The sequence below is a fragment of the Micrasema longulum genome, unplaced genomic scaffold, assembly GCF_059751315.1.
Source record: "Micrasema longulum isolate JH-2025_06_02 unplaced genomic scaffold, ASM5975131v1 h1tg001491l, whole genome shotgun sequence".
Classification (NCBI taxonomy): domain Eukaryota; kingdom Metazoa; phylum Arthropoda; class Insecta; order Trichoptera; family Brachycentridae; genus Micrasema; species Micrasema longulum.
In genome coordinates this window covers 383,205-404,774 of record NW_028278675.1, presented here as the reverse complement: position 1 = coordinate 404,774, position 21,570 = coordinate 383,205, and the positions used below count along the sequence as shown (strand labels likewise).

At 32.1% G+C, this 21,570-nt stretch overlaps 1 protein-coding gene across 1 annotated transcript in view; it reads left to right on the top strand.

The window, feature by feature from the left end:
* Positions 1-2,609: 2,609 nt before the first annotated feature.
* The window catches only part of Cad99C (cadherin 99C), a 245,432-nt gene continuing 226,471 nt past the window's right edge, over positions 2,610-21,570 (top strand). Inside the window, exon 1 of the mRNA XM_088236007.1 lies at positions 2,610-2,976. The gene's annotated coding sequence lies outside the window, so the exon portion shown is untranslated. The remainder of the gene's footprint in view (positions 2,977-21,570) is intronic.

Genomic DNA, 21,570 nt, shown 5'->3' with positions numbered 1-21,570 from the left:
ACAGGACTTTTAGTACCATGGAGTTAGGACAGACAAAAAATGTATAATCAACTGTGTTTAAGTAAATAAAAAAATAAATATCAGGATAATATGAGCTCAGTATACCAGGACTTCCATATTTCCCCCTCAAAAATGTTCTCTATCTCTGTTGCAATAAATTTAGAGTCTAAATTTTTTTTAAATATTTTTGTGATTCAATCTGTATTTCAAACCTGTATTTCAACCTGTTTTTCAAAATAACCCGCCTTTTGGTTAATGTAACACGATTACAGTGTTAGATGGAACCTTGTCATTCAGAGGGGTCGATATTCAAGTTGCGAGTCTCGGTGTAAGCAGAGAGCTGTAGGACAGTTCGAGGGCAGCTGTGATCTGAGCTGAGAGCCGGTGGCTGGTGTAGCCGACATTCCCAGTGGGAGTCAACTGGCATCTCCTCGGTCCCAAGGCGGAAGAGAATTCGCTATGCTACCGCGCCAGCCTATCAACCACATTTATGAAAACACCGTTATTTGTAACTTAATAGTGAAGTCTGCATATTTCATGATCCTTTCCCAGCGTTTGTGTCAAATCTCTTAGGTAAAAATCGTAATAGGGAAATATAACCCTTTTTAACAATTTTAAATCAGTAAGGGTCTATAAAATACTGTCGAAATTTTTTAATATTTTTTTTGCACTTATACATTTTCGTCATCATCATCATAAATGGTAATTTTGCCTTTAGTATAATTGTTCAATAAATCAGAGCTTTATGTTATTCTTGTTATATTTATCGTTTAAAATATTGTAGTAGTTAATTTTATTTTTACATTTATTTTTAATTCTTTAAACTTCTACTTAATGTTTTATTAAGGTTTAATTTTAGTTTCTAAATCTTGAGTATGATGTAATTTATATATTAATTTTTTTTTTTAACTAAATATGTTTATATTATATGCTTTGTAAAAGGCATCTTGATAATTTTTGTTAAATGAAGGTAAGATGATCAGTCTTACGCTTCAGGTGCCAGTCCTAGGACAATGAAATATTCTAATGTAAAAACACCTTGTCGGGAATCGAAACCGAGACCTTTTACATGGTAGGCAAATGCGCTGACCACTACGCCACGGGGCCGACATGCTCTTATTGTATTTACACGAGGCGGACGTGTACATAATACCTATTAGCAGCATAAAATACTTTTGAATTTATTATTTTAAATTCCCGCCAAAACGGTTAATTATATTGGCCACGCCCCTAATACGCCACGATTCGTTCAAATGTTGATCTTTGTTAGTGACCGTTAAAATTTAAATAGAACGTCTCAGCGAATTTTGACGACTCAATTTTCAAGGTCAAACTTATCACGTTTTCGTTGAAAGGATTTTTTAAACAATTTGATGAAAATATTTTTCCATAATCTCCATATTGATTTTTCTTAACTCATTTTAAGTTTTTTTTTCGGTATTCGTAGTATGTGATATTTTCCTATTATTTTATACATGAAACACAAAAATAAATCTTTTAAAAAGCAAATGTAATTCTATCAATTTTGTGTATTTCTGTAATTGAAGATATATTTACCTACGGATGGAAGTTTATGGTATTTTAAAGGTGTCGCACGTAAACTATGGTGTATGTGTTAACTGGCCGTTTCACAAATTTAACTGTTTCATGAAACGGTTTTAAAATAAAAATAAAGGGGGGGGGGGAAACGGGGTACAAGAAGCTGAAAATGTTTAATGAAAGTAGTCAAGAAATGTGATTTATTAGTTTTTCTTTGCAGTAACAGATTATTTATTTAGGAAACTGTTTTATCGATTTCGGGAAAAATGTTGTTTTAAAATAACCGTTTCTTTTTTTCTTCACCTTAATCTGCATGTGAAATTGTATTTCCAAATTATACGTTTTCAATTAAGTATCATTGTTGAATTAACTTGTAAAAAGAAAATAAAATAAATAATCAAATGGAATCTATAAAACTTTGAACAAATTACATTTAAGAACAAAAATGTTTTATCCATAGGAATAGGGAAATATCACATACTACGAATACCGATAAAAATATATGAAATGGATTAAGAATTGTTTCCAAAATCAATGTAAATATTGTTGAGAGATGTTTTATACATAAGTGTAAAAATAAATTTAATAAAAATACGTTGCTAGAAAAACGCGACATGTTTGGCCTGGCTAGTTATGACAATTTGAATATTAAGGAACAAATAAACGTGAATCGTTACGTATTAGGGGTGTGGCCAATGGTATTACCGTTTTCGCGGGAATTCAAAATTACAAATTTAAAAAAATATTTTATGATACTAATAAAGTTACAAAAAAATAAAAAAATTTTACAGGACAGTATTTACGGTATAAACCCTTATTGCTTTAAAAATGTTTAAAAAAAGGGATATTTCCCTATTATTCATTGTTTATCCGTGTCATTGTCCTTATTTTGCAGTCAAAATTAGCTGACGCCACATTCTGCTTTCCTCCCGCTCGAGAAAGGTGATATTGTACTCACTGCAGCAGAATGCGGCGGCGGGGAGGGGGTGCGAGGGGGCCAGGTAGACCGGCAGGTGGGGCGCGGGCGGGGCGGCGCGGGGGCCAGGTAAGGCGGAGGGGGTGAACCGACCACACACAATCACCAGCCAACCAGTCGTGCCGAGTATACCAACACGTAATACGGCGACGAAGCCGACCCAGTCGACGTGGTTTAACGAAACGAAAAAAAAACAAAACAACAACGAAAAAAAAAGTGATAACCGCCGAAAAAAGTATAAAAGAGCAAACTAAATTTAAAAATAACAACCAGGTTCTAGTGATATTGGATTCTTGATTAAATTTAAGTGATAATTTGTGCATTTATCTAAAATTCTCAGTGCATTTACTTGCAGTAATGGTTGATAAAGTGCGAAAGACAATTTCTCGTTAGTTTGTCAGTGTTCTGTAGTTGAGTCGTCTCAGTTTAAGGATACTTGGATTCGAGAGTGCACGTTTGTGGTGAGTAAACTTTGTTTATTTTTCTATGCCTCAGCGGGTACACATTTTAGGGCTCTTGAGAAAACGTCTCCGGTTTCAAAGTGTCAGAAAACCCCATCGAGAACATTAAATCGCTTAGCATTTTACTTACGAAGCGTCATCATTGTGTTTATTCATCGAATGGTGTCTGCTTTCTGAGCACTTTATCAATACAACCGAAACTACCGATTCTATGACTGTAAAACTATTGCTGATGTAAGTGAAAAGACGTAAAAAAAGTTTTATGTTGGTTTTTATAAAATTGCAATTAATGCAGAAATCAGCCAAATCTTTATTGTATGACAGAAGCTATGCAGTTTTTTACTTTTGTTATCGACAGAGGTTTTAAAGGTAAATTATAAATACTGTTTGTGCAACAACCGGTAAATAACAAATTTTGTGTATTTACCAACAAGTATCGTCATTTTCAAATAGCGAAATCGTGTCCTACGGGATGAACGATTAGATCATATTGTAAGAAATGAGTTTTATGTTGTTATCACGACAGAATCGGAGATATTTTGAAAAGAAAATATCCAATGGAAGCCTACACATTATACGGATTTGTACACACAAGTATAACTTCCAGTTATGATTTCCCGATGTAATTATTTATATTTAAGAATGTGTTCTATATTAATTTCGATTGTCGATCGGAACTAAAAGTATCCAGTAAGTGAAAAATGTTATAAGTATTTGCGTTGTATTTTTCTATTTGTTTATTATAAACAGATTGCCTTTGTTGATTCCATGGATACATTATGCAAGTTGATTTTGTCATTTAATAAAAATTCAATTGAATGGAAATGTAAAATAACACTGTGAATAAAAACGCGTCATTGGTTGCAATAAATAATGTTCGATGACTCGTGACTAACGCCGAAGTTTTATTTTAATTTAGAAATTATATTTCGATGTAACAGGATTTCATGAGTGAGTCAGTTACCTCTACCTGAGAAATGAGGAATGACCGGGCCATTTTACGCACGACATAAATACTACCTCGACAGATAGGCACCGGTTAGTAATACGGAAAAAAAATAACCTGTTCGTTACTTATCTTCTGTGCCTGCACAATCATAATGGCTATGAAAAATATTTTAATCGATATTGTACATCCACCATTTTTTATCCTTTTTATCAGTAACGAATCAGTGCGATGAAAAAAGGGGTCTTAGGGACATTATAATAAATTGGATAAGAAACAGGCGAGGCGGGGCAAAGTGCCGATAACCAATTAGAAATAATAAAAAATAGTGGGTTCGTGTACTTAATTTATACGCTTCGTAACAGGAAACTATAACTATTTTTAAAGCTGGCAATTTTAGACGTCCTTTTTTTTCCTAAGTGGATAGACAATATACGTTGTAGATATTATTTTTTTTTGTCCAAGGGACAAAGGACATTACTTAAAACTTTAATTGTTGAGGAAAAGGATGGTTTAAAATAATGCAGGGGTATGTAATTAACAAAACAGTTTATTTAAAAAACAATGCGCAAAGATCTCCAAAAGCATTTTTAATTTGTTCCGATATAATACGGAATTTCCTACAAGTTGGGAATAATAAAAATAATGGAATTCTGCTACAGTAAAATTGTGCATTGTATGTATTGAATAATGATAAAAAAATACTAATTGCATTTTAATATTTTTTACCGACTGCAAATTGCGATCAAAACAGGTACCATTTTATAAGGTAAATAAACAAAACTTTGTCACAATGGCTCAGTTTCATAGAGGGATATCTTTAAAAAGAAAAGGTTTTGACTTATACTATTCACTAGATTTAAAAAACATCCCTTTTCAATTCTACAAAGATAAAACTCTTGAAAACTGTTGGTTTTCTCCTGTAAGGCAGATGTTTTCGTAGGAAAATAAATTAACTTAACCTCTCAGCTCTATAACTAATTAAAACGTTGTGATAATTTGTATAACACATTTAATCCTAAAACTAGTAAACCTTGTGTACCTACTTCACATAAATATATACAAACATACTTTATTGATATAAAAAAATATTTGTTTCAAATTAATTTCGATCTGTCAAAACTTTGGTCAGTTATTACTCAAAACTAGTAATTTCTAGCTATCTCTATATGGAACTCAGCCATCGATATTTTTATTAGTTATATGCGCTTTTTGATAGATTTGAATAGCTTTTAACGGAAGAGCAAGGCGAAAACCTGTGTTTTATTATTATTTACCTTTTTTATTTCTCTAAAAAGGGTTGTTTGGACTTCTTTTGCAGAGGCAAGGGCAAGGGTAGTTAGAACTTCTTACATATAACAAAAAATATGTAGTATAATGCCAGAACCGCGGAAATGCTCTAAAACCTCAAGCTAAATAGTTTACTGACTGCTTTCTTTAGATAAATTGGTCGCGGAAAGGTTAATAATAGCTGATGTATTTATAACCAATATATGTTCTCATGTGAATTATTATTTTTATTGTTTATTTTTTTAATTTCTTTAATGAACTGGCAGAACCCTTCAGTCTTATGATCAGCACCTTGAACATTTTGGTCTAGACAAGTTGGAATTTAGGAGACAGATTTTAGACTTGATATAGCTTTATAAAATAATTTATTGTTAATAATAATAATAATAATCATGTTTGGATAATTTATATAGCGCCATTTTTGTGAAAATCACCTCAAGGGCGCTGTACAATAAATAAATATCCCAACACGTCTTGCAGCTACAGAGGGCATGGACGGTTGGGATTCTAGTTCCTTGTTATGTTGATTCTACATTTTGTTTAGAGAATGTACCCCTGAATGTCCCCAGTCAGCGATTGAGATCGTACACAACATGTTATCTTCCAACCTGTAATAATAATATGACGCACTTTAATGCATTATCGCGTATGTTAAGATTGTATAACAATGTAGAAAGTAATTCTGATATTAATATCTTTAACGATACATTAAATAATTATGGGAAAACTGTAACGCAATTTATTAAATCAAATAGTCAGTTATGCTAATTAGGTAAACTATTTTTTAATTCGTCAAAAGGAAAAGTTATTTTACCTCTACGCAAACAGCGCACTAAATTTGGCGAACGTGCATTTGCGGTCGCAGGCCCTACGTCATGGAATGCTCTCCCAGCAGAGGTCCGAAACTGTGAGAGTGAAGTGATGTTTCGGAAAAAATTTAAAACCCACTTGTTCTCTAAATCATTTGAATAAATTCTTAGCATGTGGTGACAAAGTACATTATTTTTCTTAAATTAAAAAGTTAGAATTAAAATTATATCTTTATATAATCACTTTGTAAAGCGCCCCTGAGGTATTATATTACGAAAATGGCGCTATTTAAGTTATCTATAATAATGAAGCATATGTAAAAACTAAAATATGTTATATGCAACTACTATGGGAAACAGGATATCAAAGTGACATAAACAGACTACAAAGACAGCAAATAAAATATTAAAGTTAGTATTTGACCTTCCCTATCTAACAGCAACTAAAGAACTTTTTGAACAAACTAAACAATTAAACGTAACTGAACTCTGTAAACTAGAATCTTTAAAATTTATTTATAAATTAGCCACTGATGTAATTGTAGACGAAGAATTAAAACTTGAAAAAAAATTGTAGTAAACATGAACACACTACGAGAATATCAGAAAAATATCATATACAATCTTTTAAAACGAGAAAAGGACAATCGAGACTTATAAACCATGGACTGAAGTTATACAATAAACTACCAGACAAAACTAAACAAAAGACTCAGACAACCTTTACAAAAGGTGTTAAAAAATATTATTATTAACAGTAGAATGTGAATTTTAAAAGTGAAAATATTTTGTTAAATGTATGTAACCCGTAAGGGTTTATCAATAAAATTTAAATAAAAAAATAATAATAATAATAAATAAAAAATAAAAAATTATTATTAACCTGTTAGTAATAGCTTTTATAACAATCATCGAATTCAAGCCAATTAAAAAAAATCTATTATAATCTTTTTTCCTTTATTTGTGCAAGCTGCGTTTACACATGAACAATATCTAAAATAACAATTTGTAATTATTATACCAATTTCAAATGAACTGCTTATTGTTTGTGAACCATAATAAATAAAAAAAACAAATATTTTTATTGTGTATCAACTTTGAAAAAAATGTATATATGAAATATTATTTTGTTTTTGGCTATGAAAATAATGTACTTTTGACAAGTTAAGAAAACGGTTATTAACTCTAGTTAGACAATCAAAGTAACTATGCTAATGTATTACTTTGATGTATTTAAGATAAATGCGAGTAAATGAACGTCTGTTATTAAGCTACGGCATTATTTAATGGTTTATTCATTCGAGTTTTCGTAATATACGAATATCACTTGTACTATTTTCAATTAACGTAAAAGTGAAGAAATTGCTTTTAAGTTATCAACAGGAAGCAAGCTTAAGGCAATTGCGATAATTTCACGTAGTTTTGTGATACCTACAAAATATCAGGGCCACGATTATAAACGGCTATCTTCATCGGTATATACTGAGACGGTATAAACTAATGTCGATATTTATGCACGAAAGTATGTATATTTGTATGAAAATTCAAAGTACCTTCATCGGTAACCAATAATTTAACACATTTAGAAAATTATTAACATGTTTTATTTTTCATAAAGAAAACTTAATTTTACTTTGTAGATAAACTTGAAGATAAATTTTACCTTCCCATCATAATCGAGGCCCTGGGCCTCGATAACAGTGGGAATTTAACAGAGTTACCTTCGACTGTCCATAAGGTAAAATCTAAATTTATGCACAAAAAATTATGAATTTGCACGAAAAATTCAAACATCTTCGTCGGTAACCTACAATTGAACATATTTAGAAAAAAATATATACTCATTATGTTTCTCATACAGATTCCTTTTTTTATATTTTTTTTATTTGTTTTTTTTATTACAGGACTCCCAAGCTTATTTTTGTGGCTTGTCGGTGAAGATCTGTTACATGAAAACATATGATCACACTTCATAATTGCATAATAATAATTACTACAAACTTAACTATTGGTGCGATTTTTTTATTTTTTTAAATAAAATAATGTCATATTTGGAAAAAAATATTTTATTTTGTAGATAAAATTAAATTAAGATAAATTGAACGTAGTTATGCAGAAAGCAGCCAGTCCACAATTTTGAAAAAAATAGATATTGTTATTATCGAGTGCAGTTCAATTCTATGTTCTGTTAAAAACAGCCAGACTGCTTTCATACAAAAAAAAAATCTCCTTCTGAAAATAGTGTCGATCACAAAACCGGCATTTCTCAATTTGCTGAAAATACCCGCAACACTAAAAAAATCTTTCGTTACTTTAAAAATCATTAAAACTGGTCAAGTACATAATTAGATTCTTGTTAGTAATATTAAAAAAAACTAATGTATTCATTGTTTATAATTTTGTCAAAGTCAAAAACATGTCATAATGTTGTGTAGATTTGATTATTCACTCTTATCATAAATGTGTTATTATCTCAGTTTCACTTTACTATGGCTGGCTGCTTTCTGCATAACAACGTTCAATTTGTTAATTTATTTTAGTTATATCACAAACAATAAACAATACATTCAAGATTGGTAAAATAATCACAATTTTTTATGTTTAGATATTGTTCATCAATTATATGTAAACACAACACGCACAAATCTAATATTGAATGAAACTTCATATAAACTCAGAATGTAAGAGGTAACGTAGACCTTCCTGAACTTGATAACACCAATATCTTATTTTTTCAAAAAACATTATAAGTATTATGAATTTACCGAATGTTCGTTATAGCTGATTCTTTTATGGCCTTAAATTGCTAATATTATGTAAATGTCGTCATTACTCTTTTTATTCTTTAGCAACGAACGTAAAATATGCGATTTTCCAATATCTTGATTTTGTATTTTAACTTTAGTCATACAATAATACCGCGTAATTTATCGACGGTCAACACATTATTTTAATTAATAGGAACAAGCGAACTCCAATCAATGACATCATTGTGAAATATTGTGATATTTTTATCCTTTTAAATAAATTTATGAAACCAAATTTAGAACAGCTTAATTTATTATTAAGTAGAAACAAGAAGTTGAGGATATTATTAAAACAGTTATGAGTCAAATTGAACTAGAATCCTGGACGAGTGTTTTCGACTCGATGGCTACTCCCAGAAAAAAAACATTAAAAAAACGGGTGGAGAAATGTCCGCCTCGTAGCGTAGTGGTTAGCGTGTTCGCCTACCATGCTTGAGGTCTTGAATTCTATTCCTGGCTGGGTCAGCGTGAAATATTTTGTCATGATCGTAGAACGACGACGTATGTGTTTTTTTTCGACTTTATATGAGAGCAGTTATATTTTTTTTACTAATTATGTCACAATTTGACTAGTACAAAAGTATATTATTTGATACTTGGGTTATGTATGTTTTATTTTTTCAAACCTGCCCCGCGATTATGAACGCTTTCTTCATCGGTACATATCGAGACAGTGTAAATTAACATCAATATTTATGTACGAAAAGGATACAAAAGAAATTACTAAATTAAATTATTAATACCAGAAAGGATACAGAAGAAATTCATAAATTAAATAAAATATAAATTTCACTTTACACCAAATTCAATTCAAACTCTGGAGTATAGTAGAGTGATTGCAGATCAAATATTCATGTTTAAACTAGTAAACAACGTCGTAGACTGCCCTTTACTTAAAAGTTCTTTAGAATATCTTGTACCCAACAGAACAAGACTCCATACTGCATTTAATTTGCAAGTACCTAGGACTAACTCAAGGAAAGACGACTTTTTCTTTAGAGCATGCCATTATTATAATACTGTTCTCTCCGGTCACGCAGACATTTTTCATCTCTCCTATATGAAATATAGAAGATTCCTTGTAGACAGTACACCCGCTTAATTATACGATGTCAGTAATTATCTATGTTCATTATTATATTTTGTACCTTTTACATTATTTTTATGGAACTTTTTCTTTTCTTATTCTTATATTTAAATTTATCTTATTTATATTTACTTTATTTTTATTACTGTGTATAAATATAATTTTAAAAAAATATTTGCAACTTCTAAGTGCCTAACATTTCTTAATTGTTAAATTGCTTTTATTTTGATACCGATAATGTGCTTAATCAATAGTTTACACCACTGTGGAAAATTTACATGGGCTGTTTTTACAATTTTCGTTTTTATGTATTCTTCTTTTCTGTAAACAATATATGTAAAAACTGTTGTTTTTTTCCCAAATGAAAATAATTTTATAAATAAAATGTGTATATTTGTATGAAAATTAAAAGTATCTTCGTCGGTAACCTGTAATTGAACATGTTTAGAATTGAAGACATTTTCTATTTTTCATACAGAAAACTTAATTTTACTTTGCAGATTGAAGGAAATAATTAAAGGTAAATTTTAACTTCCAATTAGAATACGGACCCTAGAATATTAAGCCTTTTTATGACATTTTTAAGATCAAATAAAAAAGAACTTCAACGCAAAGCATTTGTCGCACATCCGTCGTTGTTTTTCGATCACGACGATTTTCTAAGATTTTATTGGCATTCGGACTGACACTTTAAACGTAAGACTGATCACCTCACCTTCCTGCAATACGTGATCAAGCTACCCTGCATGTGCTTTACCAATGCAGTGCCCTGAACACTGTCAGATGTCGATTAGGGTTTGATGATGACGATAGGGTAAGTTGTTGGAAAAAATCTTTTAAGCGTCAATAAAAATCTACTAAATGGATATATACGTACACACCTAGTACAGGTTCAAAGTATTAATATAATAACACGTATTTATGTACATAGCTGTAATCTATAAGTACCATTACAGATGTTTTGTTTTCTGACAACGCTACCTTACTGTTTTGCGTGGATGTATTTTGACAGGTGTTCTCCATATAAAACAGTTAATTTTCGGCTTAATTAAATACACACTCGGTTGTTTGAACACAAGACAAGTGTGTTCTGAAATAAAACTAGTAATCTGACAGGAGGTACTCAATCAGGGTCTGTATTCTAATAGGACGTTCCAATTTATCTTCAATTTTACCGTTTTTTTAATTAAAAATATGTGTTTACATTTTTTTTTCTAAATATGTCCAATTACAGGTTACCGACGAAGATACTTTGAATTTTCATTCAAATATACACATTTTTGTACATAAATATCGATGTTAGTTTATACGTTTCGATACGTACCGATGAAGTATGTTTGTAATCGCGGCCCGGGCACTTATCGGCTTGAAGACAATACTGTAGACACAATTACAAGGACCTACGTATAAAATTTGTATTTAATGTACTAGGTATAATGCGCGTAGTTTTGCGGCCTCCATGTTTTCAGAATTGCAACTCCTTAGATCTTAAATCTATACAGGATTTTGACACTAGTCTATTAATACATATCTCCTTATATTAATGTGCCCCATATATGTATATTTGTATTAAAAAAATAAAATATTTTATATGTTTCTGATCCTATATTTGTAGTGATATACTCATGTGTCTGTGTCAACTAATTGCTAGTCCCATCTCAACACAGGACCTTTAGTCCCATGGAGTTGGGACTTATATCTCAAATAATGTACAATAAACTTATGTATGTAAATAAATGAACAAAAACCGCTGAACTTCTTCATTGGTAAATTATGTTCTAAAAAGCCCCCTTCTCTCCTCCACTTTACTTCCTCACCCTCGACCCTTGCAGTGCTTGTATTTTCTTTTAAATTTCACATTTTATTCTTAGTGTAACATATTCTACTTATAAAAAACTTTATCTGGATGTATGTACTATTTTTGTACTTATTTGTTTTAATATATAATTTATGTTGTTTTACCTAAAAGTTTTTTATTATTTTTTATATTCGAATAAGCCCATTCATGGTACGTGAGATTCTATCGAATACCTACTGGGAAACGTCTATAAACACATATCAACCCGATACAATGCCCTAAACCCTGTGCACTGAGATTGTTGGTAAAGGATAAATTCGTATTTTAGAAAATAATCGCAAAGTCTGTGACTTTAGAAACATGATCAATGTAAAGTTCAGGGACTTATGACCTCGAACGTCCGTTCTAAACACTTAGCTCATTGCTTCTGGAATTTTAATAGTTTCCCTCAGTAAACATAATGGAATAACAGACAGATTTAGCACGAGATGCTGCTTACTGCTGGAAACCGACCAGCTCTACACGTCCTACAATACTCCAGGGACGAACCGAACCCACAACAGTAAATAGTAAACGGTGGGTAAGTAATATCCATTAGCTTTTCCATTACGATACAGGAAAGGATTACCGCAAGAATCACATAATTTGTTTTCTTAGCATTGTTTAGAAACATTTTTTTATCTAAAGGTGGCGCCAATTTTCTAAGCAAATGTATTATAGCTATTAGCAACATACTATATGTAATATAAGAAATGAAAATATTGGAAATGGATAAAATCTAGCCTTTTGGATAACAAAGCATGGCTGAAATTTTTTTTATGTAGGTTTTATCACTCAGTGCGTCCGCTTGTCCGCCTCGTGATCTAATGGTCAGCGCGTTTGCCTTTGCGCAAAAGGTTTCGGGTCCAATTCCCGATATGATTGACATGAAGTATCTTCGGCGATAATGCAATACAGCGTAAGTATCAATTGATTTTTTTTGGCAGGGGATCCTAAAAAGCGTTCTGTCAAAACATTTCTTACGATTTAATCAACCAAAAATGCCGTTGGAGTATCGGAAAAAAATATCTTAAGGTATTTGAATAGTAATAATTTAAAACAAACGTCTCTTGGTCCTTATAACGAATTTATTTCTGTGAAACATTTTTGTTAAAAAAGGTTATGTGGTATTGCAATATCACCGACGATATTTACATAGAAATGGGTGTTTTTACTATAAACTATTTCCTAGTCCTAGGAGTGATATTTCAAACGCTCTCGCGGCCGTAGAAAACGCTTTTATATCGCGTATGAACACACAAAAGTGTTCCGTACGGCCGCGAGATCGGTTCAGTATTCTGGACCGATCTCGCGGCCGGCACAGCAGGACTGGCCCCTAAAGCGTAAGAAGATCATCTTACCTTTCATTTAACAAAAATGATGAAAATACACAGCAGTTAGTGTACGAATGCAGTGCCCTATGAACCATTAGATGTGGAAAGGAAATATATGAATTTATCACCAAAGATTTTAAGTTACAAGTAACATTTTAAAATGTACGTTCTCTTACTAAAACGAAATTTAATATAGGTATTTCGTCACCCAAGCTGAATGTTGTTGATAAATATTTCAACAGAGAATTGAAGATGTGTTCAGAAGAGATTGGGATATCAGCAGCAACAAGAAGAGGGATCATCAAAATCAAAAATGAATTTTTCATAAAATTTTCCATGACCTGATAAATGCAATGTACAGTCTTTTCGGATTTTCGTTTCGTCATTAAAGTGCGCTTGAATATTGATCGCATCGACGTACATAATTATAAAATAATGAGCATGTTTATTTATCAAGATGCAGAATTAACGTGAGATGTCACTGTCATGTCTGGCGGCCGATCCAAAATGGAGCCTTAAGTACCACTACAGGTTGGCGGGCGGTGGTTGACGACCATTTTGGGATTGCAGTTTGCGACATTAAGCTTCATTATGGTTTCGGGAGTTGTTTCCAACGGAAGTTATATCCATTTATAGATAAAGCCACGTTCAAGAAGCAAGCGAGAGTAAATCCACCGATCGCAGACAAAATGCATTTAGATAAATAAATTGAAAACAACTTAAAAATTATTTTTTTTAAATTCATATAACAAATATAAGAATATAATATTACATTATTGTTATCAAAAACATTTTTCACTTTGTAGTATGACATTTTACACTTATTTGTTTATAAATTTGATAAACCACTTTGATTTTTAAAATTACAATTCGACCGGTTTCGATGTTACTACCTCATCGTCAGGAATTTAACTAACTTATAATTACACGCGTTGCTATTTATATAATAAAATATTGTATGAAAGAGACAGAAAATTGAAAGAAAGAGAGAAAAAGAAGATAAAATAATTCATAATGGGAATAGTTTTAAAAGAGGACTCGAAGTTAAATTTAATTGATTATTTATTATTTGAAGTTTTTGATTAATGGCTTTACTAATTTCTAATCGTTCTAAATTATCTGAACGAAAACCATTTTTATTGACATGCAAAATTTCTACACCCGTTTTTTGATTAAATACAGGTAGTAACCTCGAAACCGGTCGAAGTGTAATTAAAAAAAATAAAGTGGTTTATACAAATTTATAAACAAATAAGTGTAATATAATATTACTACTAAATACAATTTTTATATTAATTCAATACATATAGTTACATTAACGTTTCCCATTACGTAAAATAAAAAAAACAATCCTTGTGTACATAATTGGGAGTGACGTCTTACAAAAGTTTATTTATTTTATTTTTAATTATTAATATTTTTAGGATAACATGAATTACAAAAACAAAAAAAAAACGTTGTTTTTAATCAGTGCTACATAGATAAATATATTTTCCATGTCAGCCATGTCGGAAATCGAACCCGAAGGCTCATGGTAGGCAAACGCGTTGACCACTACGCTACTAGGCCGACATAAGATAACAATAAATTAATAAATATAGGGTGAATGTGTGAGTGTACATGTGTTTATGTATACGAGTTTGTTGTATGTAAATAAAAATATTTAATATTTAGGGAAAAACTTCAAAAACGCTTCTGAAGTGGCCTCCGTGGTGTAGTGGTTAGGACGTTTAACTCACGTACGGAAGGTCTTGGTACGATTCCGAGCGAGAACAGATAAATTAAATGTGATATGTCTCAAGTCTTGGTTTTCCGTACTGTAACTCACCACTGTGATTGGGCCTCCTGGCCTGTTTGGTGCAAAAAAAAAATACGAAAAAATATAATATGTGTTTTTGTTCCGGTTGATGTAGAATACCGTTCTGTATGTGAAATAAAACCAGAATCCTGTTCGAGTGTTTTTTGATTCAATGGCGGGTCTCAAGTAAACATCTTGAAAAAGAAAATCGAGTGAAGAAACAGCCACCTCGTAGTTTAGTAGTTGCCTCTTTCGCCCACCATACTTGTCATTTAATTTTTTTTTTAGATTAAACACTTTGTTTTAAGAAAACTAAAGTTATTTTTTGAAGCTCATACTAGTTTCGGAAAGCACAGATTCCTCCATCTACAGGTGTTATTATAAACTTAAAATTTAATTAATTTAATCATGTTATTCCACAAAGTTAATGCTGATTCAATAAATAATGTTTTTGATAGTTGTACACTGACGCTTTTCCTAGTCTCTAAATCGGCACTAGCAGCGAACAGCTAATCGTCTTACCTTCCTGTATCAAACATCGAGATAAGCAGCATTTATTTTAACAACGCAGTGCCCTATGCACCATCTGATGCCACTAAGGGTTGGATGATGGTGAGATAAGTATACACGAGGGTAAATTTCTGACTGAAAAAAAAAGATTCGTGTATGTCCCTGGTATGTTTACTCATTGTATTGTGTAATGGCTACGGTGACACCAAACAAGTGGCTTCTGTAAGTTGGAACTGAAATCCGTTTTGTTTGATCAAGTGCAACAAAGTAAATCATCTTGCGATGTTAATTTCCTGTAATGTTGACACTAATTGTCAAAGCTCGACACCTACTAGCGCCGCGCCGTCGCGCGTCGCGCGTCGCGCGTGACGGTTCGTCACTTAACTTGTCACCGATCACTCTCCGAACGGAACGGATATCTATTTTATGTTATAATGAGGAAGTTCAGTGCTACGGCAAATTAAATTTAATTAGAACTACTTTGAACGACGTTACTAGTTCTTCCGAATCAATCAATAATTGTGTTGTGAATTATTTATGATTTTAATTTCTGACCAAACTGTATTTTTTTTTATTTTATTACTTTTATTTTTTATTTTAGCCTAGTTTGATTCTTATTCTTATTCTTAGAGGTAGAGGTCAGTGTTATTCAAGCTCCTGACGTCACTGCAACCTGTGAAGATCTACTGTGACGGGTCCCCGTGAATAGTTCTCGCCCTCCAAGCCCAAGTCAATAAAGAGCCTGGCTGCTGCGTGGAAGGCGAGAGTTTACATTTTGCTAAATCTCCCCTTCCAAGACAAGATCCGTAAATTTTGGATCACATAATGTCCACAAGAGTTACATATTAGAATTTTTTTGATACAGAACAGAAAAATATTTTTGAGATGGGAACCTTTACAGGGCTTATGGAACTAAAATTATCGGGAATCAAACACGGAATAAATTCACACCCAATGCAGCGCATATCAATCTATTATAAAAAGGTTAAAAAGCCCAGAGAGAACAAAATACAAGTTTTGCGGGACAGTATTCAAATCCTGTAAACGCTCGAATATCTATAATCTTGAAACAAAAATTCTACCCATCTCTGTAGTGATATAAATAATAGTATTCAAATCCCTTCATGAAATAACTCCAAAATACTATCGGGCCTTTGTATTAGGGAAAATACATGTCAAAGAAAATCTACTCTTAGGTCAGCATTCGATTCAGGAAGAGGAAAACTTGTTGAAATCCGGCGCTCCCCAAACACTAGATTTGGAGATCATGCTTTTGCTGTTGCCGGCCTCTCTGCCTGGAACCAATTGCCTTTAAACTTACGAATCATCGACAGTCCCTGTCAGTTCAGATCTTAACTAAAATCCCACTTCTTTAGACTATCATACCCTCAATTTTAAATATAAATATAATATATCACTTTAGTTTAGTTTGAATGTAAGTTTAGGTATACAATTGTAAAGCGCCATTGAGGTGATTTTTCACAAAAATGGCGCTCTGTAAATCAGCCAAATTTTTTTTTTTTTAAATTAAATCATTCCTACGCTTTATGTCTCAGTCCAAAGACAATAAAATATTGAATCGGAAAACCACCTTTTATATCAATATTGTATGTTAATCCTGCCTGGAATCGAACTTGGGACCTCAACCAAGGTTCTTATTAGTCCTTCGTTCTCGGCAGAGCAGGCGTCACATTGGCAGGAGGGAAGCTCGTCGTTAAGATCAGTCTTAATCAGCTACTGTCTTCAGCGTTTCAGAAGGCCTCTTGAAGAGAGACTCCAGTCAGTTTTGTCACCAAGTCTATCCATCTTGGTGGACTTCTTCTGCGAGATCGAGTTCCATTTACTTGTCTTTGTTCCACCAATTTTTCCATGTTGTCTCTTCGCCTTGTAACGTGTCCGAAGTACATGAGAACATGGATTCGCAAAGTGGAAGTAAGACGCTGTTCAATACTTAATCCTCGGATTATAGAAACATCAGTCCTATGAGATGTCCTGTCCATGGTATCCACAACATTCTACGCCAGCACCACAATTCGAACGCGTTTATCTTTCTTCGTTTTTTTTCTTTAAATATCCATATTTCCGCTGCTTGTACGAGTACTACTTGACAGGTGGATTTACGAGTATATCTAACGAGTAGCAGAACGCCCATAGAATTATAATATACCAAAAGGCGCATAGAACATAGTTTGCATACATCGTACTGTGTCCAAAAGTTCCTACGCGCATGCGTGAAGCGGCCCCGCAATGTTGCCAGATCGTGAACAATATACGCAAATATAATATCATTTTGTGTTATGTTATGCTATATTTTACAGCAAAAAATATTTCACTGACTAGACTATAATAAAAAAAATGTTCTTTTATTAGGCAAACGTAAAAAAAATTATTGAATAATCATTTAGTAATTAAGTTAATTCATTCCGTTTAAAATTACACTTAGGCTTACTCATAGAAAGTCGGGTAAAACATTCGACTACCCTGGCAATACTAACAAAATCTCCACGTAATTTTATTTAACAATCTGACAGTTGGTAAAATAATCGAATTCTTAAATAATATTACTTGTGAATTCGCTTCTTACACATAAAATGTGATCCTACCGTTATCCCCTTTAATGTCAGAAGTATTTTGACACTTGCAAACGACACAACACGGCATAATTGAATTTAAATCGGCAGAGGACCTGATGGCCAAAACGTAAAACTACTCATTTGTGAGTAATTCAGTTTGATGCGCGTATGCGGTTTCTGGACTATTCTAATTCTATAGGCAGACGGAGACGTATGGTATATGACATCACGAAGGTAATGTGTAATTTACTACTTAAATTAACACCGTACAAACTGCTATGACAGCCATTATGCTTTTTTTAATGGGATTTGCGTATTTTTTGCCTGGCTTATTACGTACAAGGCTTATATTAAATGCAATCGTCATGTTATTTCTTACTGTTCTAATTATCTTGTAAAGATCTGGCGAGATAGTCGGCAGTGCATTTCTTTAAGAACTTCTCCGCATTTCCTTATTAAAGAGGAAACCACAGAAAACTCATTAAGGAGAAGCCGGTCTATTGACAGATATCAACATACCTTCTTTTCCACTTTGACAGTGTTCGGCATTGTATGTCCTATTTTGATTAATTTCTACAATTGCCGTTACTATTTTGATCACATATTATATAATATCATGTGATAACTCCTTATGGCTAATTGCGGTTGCGAATTTCCAGGTTCTCATTCAGACTTCTACACGTCTCTGGCTGCATACGCTCTAAGCTTAATAAGGAAAAATGCATCAACAATGAGGGATATCTTGGGATACCTCATCGGCAAATAAGCTTGTAAAATCAAGGCCATCTGTAGAAACAGTAAAAATTTATGTTGCTTCTCACAAAAAATAATTAAGTGATTGTTTTGTCAATAAAGAAGAAATCTTGCAATATTTAAATATGTATTCATTCAAATAAAATCAGTTTCTCATCTTCACTTTCAACTTTCAAACCATTTCTCTGTTTTCTTTCATGATCACTTGCTCTGATTATTTCCATATAAATAATGTTAATTAAATCTTCAGTACTTGTGTGAATCGCTGCTGCAGAACAGAAACGTCTTATATGCTTAACGAATAATTTTCACGCACTGACTTATTTAATATGCTATCCGTTTACCAATAAATTATTCAATAAATAACAACAGAGATGAAGAACATTTTAGAGAAGCTAATATAGAAGTTTAGGCATCTACAGGGCTTTACCCACTGTGTAACTTTCACCATTTTGCCTATGTTTGACCATCCATATCTCTTCATTTTTTAGTCCAATCCAGTATTTTGTCTACAAACATTTACATAAACTCAAAATATTGTAATTTATAATAAAATAAGCGAAAAATTGTTTTTGATATAAAAAAATATATACATACTTTATTTACAATGAGTTTCTTTTTTGGGTTTCGGCTACCATTGCAGGAACCATCTTCAGGGTAAACCAAGTGTAACTGAACGTCGGAACAAATCCAACACTCACGGTATCACCCAAAAAAGAAACATATTGAAAACAGTGACGGTGAAAATCTTCGCCCCTATACTTTTTTTTATTTGTAATGTTATTTAGTTCAATAAAAATTCATTTAAATTTAAAACATTAATCACTTAAATCGGAAGATGACAGATCAAAAGCTTTAAAAATGCTCATAGTTCCGTATTCCTTTCTTAAACAGGTGCCACATCTTTGTTGACGTATGTCAACTTTATTAACAAATAAATATGATAGCTAGTCCATCCTAGATATGCTGGCCCACTGGAGCTATAAAATATTTCAGCGAAAAAACACCTTCCTTTTTTTAACAAATACTTCGAATCAACTACGTCGGGAATTAAACTATAGACCTTTTGCGTGGTAGTCAAACGCGCTGACCACCAGACCAAGAGCCATTGTCAACTAAATATAAATGATTGCTGGAGACTGGAAATCAAGTTAGCCAGACTACCGCCGGACCACGATTCGGTCGAATATAACTCTTTATAATTATTCTGTTATCTTAAATTGAGAAAGGTCGAAGGCATAACACAATGTAATAAAATGCTAATTTTAACGGATTCTTCAAAATTATCATTGTGAAAACCGATGACATAACTCACTATTGGCGAAACCAGACATAAACTGTTGCACAAAAACAGAAATACGTATAATTAATGTTTTTTTTAACATTTTTGCTTGTCATCATCTTGTCAAGAAATGTATGTAAAGAAAAATAATAATATTTGCGTGGAAGGTTCATGTTGTGGCGTACCTAAGATATATTTCCTCAGTCATAGATTTCGGGATCGATTGAAAATATCAAATGGCCCGCCACTTAACCTTTCCAAAACTAACATTTAAACAAATCTGTGTACTATATAAGTATCTAAATGTGTTGAAAAATCACTTCGTTTAATTGGCTAACGTACGTTCCAAATGGTTCAAAATTCCAAATATACACGTTTCTTACTCCGTTTGTTTCAAGAAAAATATAGTGACCATGTCTAAAGCCACGAAGGAACTCGTGTTAAATGTTGCATTTGATGATTTCACCGAAAACAGTGATTTGATTTTTAACGTGTCAGGTGACGAAAGTGATGACACATCGGATTGTGATGAGTACTTAGTATTTTTAAGAATGGATGTAATTATTATACACGTGTTATAAATAAATAAAAACATTTTTTTACTTCATTATTTCTCACTATGTTATATTTTCGCTACATTTTTTTTACCTTGTGGCATTTTCTTACTTTTTTATACTGCATTATTTTCATAACGTTTTATTTTCGTTACATAATATGTTCGTTTTACTTCATTTTATATTTTTTCTAAATTTACTGTATAATGTGTTTAAGACTTTTTTTAATTTTTATGACACATATACAGGTGTTTTTTAAACCCTGTCAGATCCGAAACCACGATGATCAGTATGAGCAAGAAGACATATTGGCACATTAAAATATATTTTTAGAACGAATAAAATTTACAAAAATAAAACATTTAATAAACAAATGATAGCTTACATCTGCAGGGGAAAAACGAGGAGGGGGAAGTCTAGTACACTGTCAACCGTGCGTAAGCAACTATTTGTTTTTTTAAAAAATATTTTATTTAAAAAAAAATTCTTCGTTCTAAACATTTTTTTTTAATATGCTAATGTCTTCTTACCTATACTGATCATCGTGGTTTTGGATGTGACAGGGTTTGAAGAACACCCTGTATAATAAAACGTTTTAATCGATTTTTTTTGTTTAAATATTCCCTTGCCCTAAATCTCTGCTCATACCGTCTACGTATTTATATTAAACGCATCTCATACTTGAAATCAGACATCTATTATCTACATTGTCGTTTTATTATCTTGGTGCCTATGTCCAAATCAGAATTTCAAGTTAATAATGTTATAAATAAATTCTAATGTATTAATATTTTTACACCGTGGTCACACTATTAGAATTGGAAAAGTTTTATGGTGATAGCTCTACCACCCATTAAACCTATGTTGAAGAAGGTATCCATATGCCTTGACATTGTATCATTAAACGTAAGCATTGATTTCTTAACGATTATGATGAGAGATAATGCAGTGCCCTATGCACCACCGATTGCAGATAGGGAAATAATGATGATCTTCTTTATCCGCAATATTTCA